This window comes from Centropristis striata, chromosome 2 (genome assembly GCF_030273125.1).
Source record: "Centropristis striata isolate RG_2023a ecotype Rhode Island chromosome 2, C.striata_1.0, whole genome shotgun sequence".
Taxonomy (NCBI): Eukaryota; Metazoa; Chordata; class Actinopteri; order Perciformes; family Serranidae; genus Centropristis; species Centropristis striata.
In genome coordinates, this window is record NC_081518.1 from 26,214,930 (window position 1) to 26,227,039 (window position 12,110).

General features: G+C 38.7%; 1 long non-coding RNA gene across 1 annotated transcript in view; it reads right to left on the bottom strand.

Annotated features, from left to right (window-relative positions):
* LOC131983077 (uncharacterized) overlaps positions 1 to 12,110 on the bottom strand; it is a 67,509-nt gene that overhangs the window by 8,983 nt on the left and 46,416 nt on the right. The window lies entirely within an intron of this gene.

A 12,110-nucleotide genomic window follows, 5' to 3' on the forward strand; every position in this document is an offset into this window, starting at 1 on the left:
AGTTTGGCCAAAAGAAGGGTTCATTTGCAAAATCTACATTTTTATTTATTTTCCCAAAATCATGTTTTTTTGAGTGTGTATTAAAGCCAGGGAATATCAGTCCAACTGGTGTCGGTTTGTTTTGATAACATATCCAAAAATTAAAAAGAAAAAGAAAATCATGTTTTTTTTAAATTGTGTATTCAAAGGAATATCAAACAGACTCTTGTTGGTTCATTCCTTTCAAAAACTTCTTTTATCTCATTTTGCAAATGAACTCAAGCTCATCACAGTTATAGTTCTGTATCAAGACCTCCAACATTTGGATCAAGAAGTAGAGAGCATATAGGCTGCCTAGAAAAGAAGATCTAGTGATAATCAGTGAGACATAAAGGTGCTGGTAGGAAGATTTTCTGACCTTTGTCAGAGCCAGGTCGACTGTTTCCCCTGATCATTTCCAGCCTTTACGCTAGGCTGAGCTTCTGGCTCTAGCTACATATTCACATACATGGTATGGATCTTCTTATGCCTGGTTCACACTGGAGAACTTTCTCCTTTAGCCCTAATTTTCTGCTTGCCAACAGTCTTTGGAGCTCCCTGACAAAAGCTCCAGATCACAGGCAAATTGCGGTTGGCTCTGCGCTTGCTCCTGTGAGCGATGACTGCTATGTGTGAACTGCCTCACAGGTGGAGTCAAGCTTTCTAGCAGGCTTAATATCTGGACCTGCTGGGGAGCTACTGTACAGACAATGAGAGCATAAGACACGGGTTGAGGAGAACCTGGGCCAGCCCAGTCACAAGTGAAAAATGTTGGCATTGTATGTTTCTACAAACTACAGATACACTAATCTTATTATGGTTTTTAAAACAAACCACATAACCACATATATCTGCCATCCCAGGGGAGGGAATGTTGGGGTCTGCGGGAAGTTTTATCCGGAAATAGGGGTTTGTGTTTGTGTGGCTGTAATTGAAAACTATGTCGACAGTTAATGTTTTTTTAGCCTGTTTTTAACCCTGTTCTTTTATCTAACCATAAACGAGTGGTTATTGTTAGATTTCAATGTGTTTAAAACAGCGATCACATGTAGAAAACAGCAAGGATCACATGTTTACAATGTGTTTGCTGCATGTTAGTAAGATGCAAAGTGGCTTTTCAAAAAAACCTCTGTGTTCACAGGAAATGGTTAAGTTTAGGCAAGAAGACCACTTGATTTAGGTTAGAGTAAAAGAACAGCATTGGGTTTGAAAAACAACTACTTCCACACTTAACTACCGGACGCAGTTTCTGCACGTTGACTCCAAATTACAAATCTGACATTTGGTTTCACACGTGGCACAAACACCGATCTCCTCGCTTGAAGTACAGGTTTTGTTTGACCCTTTCACCACCCCTCCTGCCCTGAGCAGATCTTTAGACTGATATATGATGCCATTTACTTTAAGTGTCTAATATTGCCGTAGATGGATTGACAGCCCTGTGCATCTAATCCAGATGTCACTATCACACGCTGAGGGCCTTGACAGTGAGTTGGGAGAGAGACCAGGCTGTGTGACCTGCACAGAGATCTGACAATCCTAAAAAGTCATGTCGTGTGAACCAGGTTTTAACAAACTGTCCACAAGACAGAGAACAAGAGTAATTTCCCAAATTGTAGAACTATTCCTTTAAGAGGTAAATTGGATGAAAATGTAACCTGTCTGTGGAGATATTTTCAGAAGTGATTTTATTACACTAATCTTGTCAGATTACGAGCCCCAGGCACAAGCTGTTCCTGTACCTGAGGGGCTCTGACCTGGAGTTTCAACTGGGGATCAGCCGGAAGGGGCCGGCCTGAATGTTGGCTCACATAGAGATCTGAGATGTAGCCGTAGCACTAACTATCATGCCAACGATAGCCAGAAGCTACTCTGCAACAATACTGATACATTTGTGAGTGACAAATTAACCTATTTAGCGAGATGTTCAGCTACAGCTCGGTATTCTCAGAAAAGAGACCGAGCCAAAGAGTAATATACCCACAGGTTACTAGAGAGAACAAGAACAGGATCAGACTGATTGATCCCCGAGGCCAACACATCCAATCAAGTGGAACAAACAAGCAACGAAAGAGACTGAAAGGAATCTGTTCAGCTGGACAGTCTCTAACCCATTTTCTCCATCTATGAATTAAATTAATCCATTTGGCCAGAGGCTGCAATTATGTCAAGTTCAAGTCCACTTAAATCTGCTTTCATCAGGAGATCAGTAGTAACGCAGAGAAGGGCAGAGCGCTGTAATGTACGAGGCGAGACGATAATAAAGGTTGATTCTGAAGCAGATTCAATATTACAGGAAGAAAAATAATTTATCCTCGTGTGTGTGAGCGGAATGAGACTCAAGCGCCGAATAAAAAGGTCATAATCCACACAGTTGTTTATCAAGATTTTCCATCATGAGTGGGGAAGGATTAGTGGGAAAAAATATCTAACGTGAGACCAAACAACAAATCATTTTTCTCTGATTTAGTGCTGCTAGATTTACCTGCAGTAATAACTTCTGTGATGCTGTTGTGATTCAGCCAACAAGCTGTTCCGGAGGTTAACAGTTGTGTGGGGACATTAGATAACACCAAGAGCAATGTGAGAAGAGAACATTTTAATTATGATCAACTCCGAGCTGGAAACTTACCGGGGCGGCTTTGAAAATGTTTCTGAACACAAGGAAAAGTCACTGTCATGGCTAGTGGCCAGGGGAGAGTTTGAATCATTTCTAGTTATGATGTAAAAAGAAACTGAATAACTGAAGAAAAAATATTGTATTTGGGATTGATTTCATGTTAAGAAGGTCTATTTTTAGTGCTCATAGTGTGAGAAATAGCTTTCCTGTTGAACCCCACGTAGATTTCTGAGGTCTAAACGACTCTGAGACTCAAATCCTCTGTGCTTTCCGCAGAGCGACTCGGCAAGATTAACTTTAAGATGAATGCCTCCTCAAATCAATAACAAAGGATTTCCACTAAAAAACAACCAATTGACCACAGATCTAAAGTCATGCAAAACAACAGTGCAGTGTGATTTAGTGATGCACTAAATTTTATTCTGCTTTCAGTGTTGCTAGATTTGATACAAAAGAGCCCGATGGGATTGAGGCCACATTTTTAATTTCCATGTATAAAACAGGTGCTGAGGAGGAGCTTCAGGGTGTTTGTAGCATACGGCAAAGCCCGAACCACCCAAAATAATGTCACAATAATAAAAAGGTAGCAATTGAACGTTAAAATGTTTATGTAATTTGTAACAACAGTTGTTACCATTTATCACAGAGCAATAGCTGGATAATAAATAATAAAAAGTTTCACTCAGTGCAATAAAAAGAAACGTCATTTGTTTTTATTGATCGTCTGTTATCAGTTGCTGCATGTTAAGCCGAGACACTGAACTCAGTGCATCTCAGTCTTAATCAGCAGCCGTGTTTTCATTAGAAGTTTTAAAAATGTTGCTAATAAAAAGTGAATTAGCTGTGTTTCTTTTAGCTGGTTTGGCACAAATAGTTTGTCAGAAATTGGTGCTATAAGCTAGTAGTTGTAGTTGTAAATCAAGGTTGACGTTTTTGCTGTGGGTCACTGGATTCCTGTAGGATTTCTCTGTATGGGAATCAATATTACCAATTTTCAAAGGACCGAGATGGTATAAGAGAAAAAGTCAAAATTAACGGGTTGAAGGGGAATAATGATAACAACAGGTCAGTTTTTAAATACAAAGAAATATAGGTCCAGCCCTCAAAAAGTGTTCAAAACAGGGATCTAGGAGCGAGTCCTCATTAGAGAAAGTATAGTGACCCCTGGCAGATATTTTTCTTAATGTTTTTGTAGCCTTCAGTGAAGGTATTTTTGGTCTTAACATAGGAATGGGATGACAAAGGAGTCGTTCTTCTGGGATTGGGACAAGACGGGAGTGAAAATCTACTCCTGTTTTATCCTCTAGTAGTAAACAGAGTTATATCCGGAAATCTTAACATGTACGATAGTTAATGGAGACAGGTCTTTGGAGAGGAATATTGTTCAATTGTGCAAATTTGAATGGTTCTTTAATGTCAGTTACTATTGGCCATGTTTCATGCTGTCCAGAGACAAAGTAATATAGTAAGTAATATAAGTAATATAAGTAATATATTATCCAGGAAGATGATCAGTCATGTGAGTTAAATTGTTGCTCTTTTAGAACCTATTTGACAAAGGCGTTTCCTCTACACAAACTCTTTTTAGACTACTAAAGTGCCAAAAAACTTTCTTTGCACAATTGCGGAAATAATTATCAAATTTATGTTTTCTAATCTTCACAATGTGCATATAATCAAATGAATGAACACACAGCTGGTTATATTACACAGAGTATACATACTCCAGGTTCACTGGAAGATATACTTCTTAAAACTGCTGAAACAGTACAAAAAGTATCCCACATCATCACAAGCTTAAGACAATGTGCTGTCTGGCCAATCAAATCAAAAAGTAAACAAACTGGGTGGAAGACCACATCTGGCAACACTGACTGCTTCTGTCCATAGTGATCACTATGGATATGTTGATACAAAAACTACTATTAACACACCTGAGTTTATATGTCTTGTATTAAATTTGTTTTAAAATATCACTTTTTAATGCTTTTTTGTCTCCAAGACCTGAGGGACATCTTGAAAAAAGACAACCCGACTAAGCCCAGTATCTTCACAGTGCACACAGGCAGCAGTGTAGACATTTCCGTACAGCTCGGTTTAAATATTACGAGCCGTGGACATATACATAAAGAAAAGTAATGCATTAAGTCTGAGGATAAAAACTAGAGTGTTTACTGTAACATCCTCAGTGTTAGATAACACCAGGAACCCATTTTATGTCTTAATCTCCTTATAAACAAGGTGGCTTATGAGGAGCACTGCAAAACTGTTGAACAGTGACGCAGTTTGTGTTTGTTCAGTGCTCTCGCTGGATATTATGTGACTGACTGGATTTCGGGGTTGTTTTGCACCATCTGCCTCCTGCAGAACAGTATTAGTGCTCTTTGGTGCAAACACAATGATTAAAGTATTTGCCTGGTCACATCTGTATTTAGGAAATTGTCTCAGGTAGGAGACAAATTAAATGCTGTGCAGAATTCACATGCGTGGTTAAAAGGCCTTAGAATATGCAGGTAATGTCGGATCAAGTTTCTGGGTTCATAACAGGGTTATCACATGTAACTTGATCTGAGTGACGCTCTGGTAATAATTAAGATGTGGCACATTCTTCCAGAGATTATGATATTGATTAAATGATAAAAGCCTTCATTAGCTTAAATACTACCCACATTTAACTCTGTTATTTTGGAGCAACTTTTTATTTTCTGGCTCACCGTGCAGCAGGGCGGCGACGACACAGAATATGATATGATAAATCACGAAGGGGAATTTATTTTGAAGTGCTAATCGTTAGAAGGGAATTAGCATTTCCACCTATTTAATGACAACCGCAGAGTTGACACAGTGTAGTGTAGGGTGTGGTTTGAATACTGAAACAGTTGCAAACACACACATTAGCACCTGTCCTCATACCTGGAGAGCCACAGCAGCCAGGGAGTTCAGCGCTGCCAGAGTTTCCTTGAGCAAAGTAACCTCTGACTGCTTCTCCTGGCTGTCCTCTCTGGGTGTCTCTAAGACAATCCTAATTACAGCACAAGTAACTGGACACAGAAATCTAATCGGCAACTATCTTGATCGTGGTTTCAGTCAAACATTTTGTGGTTCCAGGCTCTCAATATATGAAGATTTGATGCTTTTAATTTGACATATATGAAAGTAAACTGAATATCTCAAGCAATCTGAATATATTTCCTTTGACTGTGAGAAATTATGTAAGGATTTTTCACTATTTTTTAGGATTTACTGACAAAACAAATAATCAGCAAAACAATTGGCAGATAAAACAATGATAATATAAATGTAGCTGCGGGCTGAATGGAAAACAACAGGAATTTTAGGATGTTTGTGTAATCTCCTCATGCTCTGTGATAAATGTGCTGTGCTTTGTTATCTGGCAAAGTAATGTTTCATATTACTTTTTTGGATCGAAAAGTTAAACGCCCGGGGAGCTCAACGCACACTGCAACATAAGAAAACACATGAGGTCAAAACAAAACACAAGCAAATGCAAAAAACTCCAAACTGTGCAATAAAATAACACAACATTGTATACACTATAATACAAAAAACACAACAAAATAAAAAAACATTTCAACATTTCCATTGTGTTTTCTGTACTTGCAGCACATCCTTTAATGCCACAGTTTGATGAAGATGTTCAACATATTCTCATGAACAGATTCATATGATTTCTTATGAAAACTTATGAACAACAAAAAAAAAAAAACTAAACATGACATGGAACGAGCGCCCTTTTCAACACGTTGTTGACAGATGGCGATTGTGACGTACGACCTGTGTTGTAGGTCAAGTTTGCTGATTTAAACATCAAGATCACTACATTGAACATTAACATTTTCAAAAGGTTAGATTTAGGCATACGAACGGGACACAAACAGTGGTCTCCTAGTTGAAAGGCCTGGGTCCAAAATTGGCATTGATGGATGGATGCCGACTAGGGATGTTGCTAATTAATCATTTAATTAGCAGCCAATTAATCAGTTAAATAAATATATTAAAATATCTCACCATATTTCTGTTCTGTTGCCATGTGGTAACAGCTGTGAACTTGAGAGTTTCTGGCAATCCATCCAGTATGTCGATCTGTTGCTATTTCTGAATTTTCAGACAAGATGTCCACTGTACAGAGGACTAACCTGTTTATTTTATTTTATCTTGACCACAATATTCAAAACTGTACATTTAAATCTCGTCTGGTAATGGTTATTGATCGGTTGACTAGAGTTGGCTATCGGTTGGAAGCAAAATTCAAAGTTAACGTCCCTAAACCCATGAATTCCAGTGCATTACTTTTCTTAGGAAATCATATGAACCGATGATGAGAACAGCCTGAGATCTTTGTTTTACTTGATTATGTTTTGTCTACTTTCATGTGTTAATTGCAGTGTGTTGAGCTCTCAGGGACGTCGTGAGTGTTGCAGCAAAAGCTTAATTTAACAGCCAGCTGACAGTCTTAAAGATGCACATGTTCTTTTTGGAAAGCGTGGTTCGTTAGTCTGAATAGTCTGATAACTATATAGTGTCACTTTGTAACAGCAGCATATCTTTTGTCATGTTGGGTTACAGCACATTTCCCCTCAACAAGCCTCCAAATGTAAAGGCCAAGGATCATTAACATGTATATTTTTGATTTGATTTCATTCAGTATGTAAATGTTTTTTTTTTCTGTTGTTTTTTTTTTTACACGAGATGTCTCTGATTCATCAATCTGTCTTTGAAACATTCTGTTTCTGAACTTTTACTCCATGAGAGCTTGATGAAGGCACTGTGTGTTAAATAAAAGAAGTACACAAACAAAGATAAAACATACAAATGAAGATTAAGATGTGAATTTAACAGGACAACGATGGGATTCAAACCCATAGTAATCAGGCGTCTATGCAAGCTGGTGCAGTTTGGTCAGCCAAAGGCCACGGTCGCATTTCTACGGTGGTTACAATCCAGTAATCTACATTAGTCATTATGATTCTCACCGTCATCTCACCTGCAGAGAGGTAAACTATCTACATGCAGCCAGCAGGGATGTTGCTGCACTGCTGCTGTGCTGTACAGATGCAGTGTGGGTAGTCGTCAATAACGGTGACTACATAATTGTTATCTGGGGACGACGGCGGTGGCGGGAAGGAGCATTTGTTTTAATGTTACTGCTTCACGTTTGTGTATGCTTAATATTTAAACTGTTCATTTGCCACCGCCTCGTCACTCACGGCAACAGGAGGGAAATCATTATCGATCAGCAAAGGACAGTTACCTATTAATGAACATGTAAAATATTTCTACAGTTCAGGTGTTGAGAAATATCCATGTGAGTTTTTGGCCAGCCTTGCTTTTATTCTGCATGATGCTTTGTTTTGAGAAAATTGCATCCTAACCCAAGGTATGTTTGTATTCTTTTCCTGAGGGCCCTCCTCTCCCTCTCCTTCTCTCTCTCTCTCTCTGTATCCTTGGAGCTTGTCACTTCTGATCTTAATTCTCCCCCTTTCTTTCTTTGTTTGTTTTCTTCTTTGTTTTATTTTTTGGTAAACCTTCCAACTTCTGGATTTTCTACATTCATAACATTTTGTAGACAGCAATATGAGATGTGATTGAAAAATGGAATATGTGCAATGTTGATTAAAGAAAAATATAATATATTCAATAAAAATTCAGAAAACAGAAGTGTTTTAAGATGTGCTTTTTTATTGCCAGATGAAGTGTTTGCTGTTAAATCCAGTTTGAAGCCCATTACTACAATGACATCTCACTTCTCACTGTAATGTATGCCTATTTGTCATGTTCTTGTGGTTTACTGTTTTGTTTGCCGTTTGCTGAACTGTTGGGACATGTTTACGTGCGGCGCTTGTGTCCCTCAGACAGAATCAGCTCTGTCAGCAGGGGCCGGGTATCACATTGACAGAACGTTTTCATCCACAGTGGCCTTTTACGGTGGTTGCTTTTGAAACTCGATGCCGGAGCCGTTCATGTTCGACACTGTTTAAATATTTTAAATGGGTCCGTTGTGGTGCAATTACTTGACTCTTGGACAAACACCAGTTCATCCATCAAGCCGGTGATGGACACACAGCAGCCGGGTTGTGTCCTGAGAGAATGCAGCCTGGTCACCTTCAACAAAAACCTCCACGGAGAAGGGAACAAATATCAAGCGTTATTTATTATCTTTAATGCTCCACAAACCTTTGAAAAAACTTAAAGGAGTTTGTCATGAGTTTGTTGTTCATTACAGTGACCCTGAAAGGTCGACGTATGACTCTGAGATCGGGTCACAGTGAAGAAAATTAGACCAGATATATATAGAAGCTCACCCTTTACAGCTGTCTGCACAAAACAAGACAAGGTACACAAGGTCTATCCTACACAATCACAGAACACGTGCACGCACATGCACAAAGCAAGCACACTAACAAGCACTAAATATTTTCCACACACCCATTCAGATGACTGCTTCGTCATCGTGAGCAGACCTGAAAAAGCAGCGATGCAGAATGTGTGATTGGTTGTTTTGCTCCTGTGGTTGTACTTGCATAAATTATGTGTGTGAATAAATAAGTCAGGCTGAGATAGTTGCAAAATATGTGTGACCTCTATGTGTGAGTTTTTGTTTGTTTTTTCTCTCTCTGACAATTTGTTGGTCTGTTTAATGCACATTTTGTAATCCCGAAAGTCAAAAATATATATTCTTGTATTTTAAATTTTAGTGTTTGACGAAAGCATAATTTATAATGTGGATTAAAGTAAATTACTGGTGGTTTGTGTGGGTTTATATTGTAGCTTCCTGAGATAGGCATAAACCTCCCGATCCAGTGCTGCTTTCTTCCTAGATATTAAAGCTGCACAGTGCACACTTCAAAATGGTAAATGGATGGTAAATGGACCTGCATAACGCTTTGCGACCACTCAAAACGCTTTACACTACAGGCTGCGCTCATTCACACATTTATACTGGTGGCAGAGGTTACCCTAAACGGTGCCACCTGCCACCATTGGGAATTCATTCTCACACACCGATGAACGCAGCATCGGGAGCAATTTTGGGTTCAGTATCTTGCTCAAGGATACTTCGACATGTAAGCTGCCATGGGCAGGGATCGAACCACCGACCCTCCGATCAGTAGGCAATCGCTCTACCAACTGAGCCAAGCATATGATTAAAATGAATCCAATGTCAAATGCTTGACAACTGAATAGATCTAAATTGCATTACAAAAAATGGCTCCAAGTTGTTTTTAAAATAAGGTATAAAATAAAGATTCTCTTGAATCTTTTTGACCTTGTTGCTGTCTCAAAGTGGAATCTCTCTTTCCTTTAAAATATGTACTCAAGTGTTTGTTGCAGTAGTTACCTGAATGGACTATATTCTGCTGATGCATGTCATTGTGCAGATAGGTCTGCCTTGACCAGTCGAGTACCTATTGTCGTCATCTTTTGCATAGATCCAATTAATGAATCAGCCGACTATTTCTGCCTGTGGGTCCTTTGTTGCAGTTGCAGTGGTCGTCAGCACCGCTGACTGTCTCTTCTCCGAGCAGAAGAAATGCTGTGAACCACTGTGAACTATACTGCCCTACAAAGCCTGACCGCAGTAACTTCGCAAGGGGTAAAACTGAGACAAATTGCTTTAAAGTTTTTTTTTTAAAGTTTTCTAACAGGCCAGCCAAATGGGTTATAGGTAGGTAGGTGACATTTATTTCTACATGTATTGATGATGTAATTTTTGTCCAAAAATGTAGTTACTACATTCTGGTTTTGCATTGCTGTAAAAGGTTCTAGTAATGCAAAAACAGAGTGCAGTAAGTGTGCCGTAAGATGTATTCTTTCAGTTTTTAATATTATAGTCTTTTTTGTCTTAATGTAATTTTATATCACTTGTTTACTTAATCACTATCTAGATAATAATTTCCCTATTAAATAAACTTAGAATTTCTATTATTATTGTCTTCATTATTCAACACAATGGAGAATTACAAGGCTACACTTTCTATATTTATCCAAATCAGACCGTGGCAAGTGCAATTACCGCAGTCTGCTTTGATTTTGTGTTGTATTTTGTAGTTTCTGCAATTTTGATATCATTCTTTCTCTGAAATAAAGCAAAATTGGAATGTAAAACTTTGTCACAAGATAAAACAGACACACAGACATCAAGGAGTTAAATTTTAGTTATAACTCAATTTCGACCAAAAATGTAGCTACTGCAGTTAGGCTTTGGAGGGCAGTATAGATGGCAGCAAAAATGAAACAAGCACCATAAATTAAAGTAGTAGTAAATAACATTAATAAACAATGTTAGACTGTTGCATGATGTTTGGAGTGTGATGTTTCATGGACACAGGGCTCAGCCTGTGACAGCTTACATAAAAAAAGGATCGGATCAGTTAAACAAATGCCTATATTGGCCACGATACAGAGCCTTTGAGAACGGATCGGAACATCACTAATTAAAAGATTTGAAAAGCAAATCCGTGTCCATGAGAGTAATGAAATCATATTGATTCAACTTGAAAGTAATTCCTCAGGAAAAGAATGTGTCTTAGTGACGTCATTTTGTTTTACCTGTGTTTTATTTAGTTTAATATTGTTTCTGCATTTTCTTTCTTCTTTATAAAGGATGCATTCTTTTTTTTATTTCTATAAAGGAGTGTCACATTAAAAGTCATAAATAAGGTCTAAATGTCTGACTGATTATGCTGAGAGATTCAAATGCTTCCTACTTGAATTATGGCCTAATATATATAATAATTAAAATTTAATCAAGATTGAAGACTCTTTTGTTGGGAAAAAAGCACAATATTCTTAGTATAATTATAAATGTATACAGACAGACTAAAGCAAGTCAAAGTGCTGCCACAGCACTATTTCAGCTTCACACTTGTCACAGCTTCTGTTGCTTCTGTCAGTGTCTGCTGCTGTCTTACAGGAAAAGACCCCATCACTCAGAGGTGTAAGACAACACCTGACAGGGAACAATATCTCGCCACATGGTCGGAGGCTGCTCAGCTCTCATACATTCATGCCAGTGAATTTGGCGTTCACCGTTTCCCCTCTGCAAGGAAACCCAACGCCACCATACTGTATGCTGCCGGCCCCTGAAACCCAATCGCCCAAATCCCAAAAGGTACCTGCCCGCTGCTTTACAAACAAACGCTCCTGTCGCAGGGCTGCGGATGGAAAAGTTGTCAGCCACGATTGTGCTTGCTGCTATAGACAAACTGTTCTTTTACATCCAGAAAATGTCAGTAGGCCTTCTGCCAGACAAATACAGCATGACTCAGGCCAGTGACCTCCCCAGGGGAACATTTACCAGCTTCTGCACTTAGATCCAGTGGCGCTGACCTTGGACTTACTCCCCTGGCATACTCCTTTCACTCTCAATTTATTAAATTTGACAGTCAACGACATTGGATAGATGTGTTGTCAAGGATAGATATAGCATTCTACAGTATTGTTGTAGTAT